The 1,495-nt window shown below is 37.5% G+C and overlaps 1 non-coding gene across 1 annotated transcript; it reads left to right on the forward strand.

The window, feature by feature from the left end:
• Positions 1-1,116: 1,116 nt before the first annotated feature.
• Positions 1,117-1,219, forward strand: LOC111558484. Its single transcript, XR_002739385.2, has one exon. It is a non-coding gene; the product is annotated as a U6 spliceosomal RNA (small nuclear RNA).
• Positions 1,220-1,495: the final 276 nt, after the last annotated feature.

Here is a 1,495-nt window from a genome sequence, read left to right on the forward strand (position 1 = left end):
GGCTAAAAGCATACCATTTCTTCAAGAAAATATTGGAGAAAATCTTTGTGATCTTGAATAGGCAAAGAATTCGTAAATATGACCCCCAAAGCATGATCCATAAAAAAATGATAAATTAATCTTTATCCAAATGTAAAATGTTTGTGTCACAACAGACGCTTTTAAACTAATGGAAAGATAAGTCACAGACAGGAAGAAAATATTTGCAAGTCATAGTTTTAGTGAAGTACCAGAATCTATAATATGTAAAGAACTCTTATGACTCAATGACAAGAAGGCAATCAAACTGATATAAAAGTGGGTAAAAGATTCAAATAGGCATTTTACCAATGAAGATACTAAAACTGCTAATAATTACTTTGAATTAAACAAAAATGTTCAACACCGTTGGCTCTAAGAGAAAAACAAATGAAAACCATAATGATATTCTTGTGAGTATCTACTAGAATGTCTATGAAGTGAAGGACAGACGATACTGACAATCAGTCATGTGTCGCTGATGGGCATATAAAATGGCACATTCACTTTGGAAAACAGTCTGGTAGGCTTTCAGAAAGTTAAACATGACTTTATATGACTCAGCAATTTCCCTGCTAGAAATCTATTCCGGGCAGGGGTGGGGGAGGTGGGGGTGGGTGGAACCTGTTCATACAAAGGTATGTATGTGAGTGTTCACAGCAAAAAGTAGAAACCATTCAAATGTCCATCAAGTGATGAGTGGATTAAAAGCGGTGTATCCATATAAGGCAGTACTATTTAGCAATAACAACCATACTGCTTCACATTACAGCTTGAGTAAACCTCAAACACGTTATACTGAGTTAAAGAGGCCATAAATAACTACATATGTATGATGCCATATCTATGAAATCTCCAGAAAAGGCAAATTTATAGAGCCCGGAAGCAGATCATTGGTTGCCTGGGGCTGAGGGTGTTGTGAGAATAAACTACAAATAGACGTTGAGTGTACTTTTTGGAGTTTGGGGGAATATTCTAAAACTGGATTGTGGAATTGGTTGTACAACTCCGTAAAATCCGAGTGGAAAATCATTGAATCGGATATTTAGAATGAGTGAATTTAATACGTAAAGCTATTAACTAAAAAGCTGCTTGTGGTTGCTTCAGCAGCACATGTACTAAAACTGGAACGATACAGAGAAGATTGGCATGGTCCCTGAGCAAGGATGGCAGGCAAATTTGTGAAGCATTCTATACTTTCTAAGGCACAGCTTAATAAACCTACCAAAAAACCCCACACAGTTTTATTGCATGTAGACCATTTACCAGACTCAGTCCTCAGCACTGGCAATAGAGGGGACTAAGTCAGACACGATACCCGCCTCTACGGAGCTTATAGGTAGTAAGAGTCTTTAATGATTATAAGCAGGTTGGCATTGCCAGCGTCCAAGAAGAGAAATAAAAATGCTGAAGGAAGAGGAAGAGGTATTATTTTATGTAGAATGGGAGTGGAAGGCCTCCTGGATAGGGTAAACTT

The sequence above is a fragment of the Felis catus genome, chromosome F1, assembly GCF_018350175.1.
Source record: "Felis catus isolate Fca126 chromosome F1, F.catus_Fca126_mat1.0, whole genome shotgun sequence".
NCBI lineage: Eukaryota > Metazoa > Chordata > Mammalia > Carnivora > Felidae > Felis > Felis catus.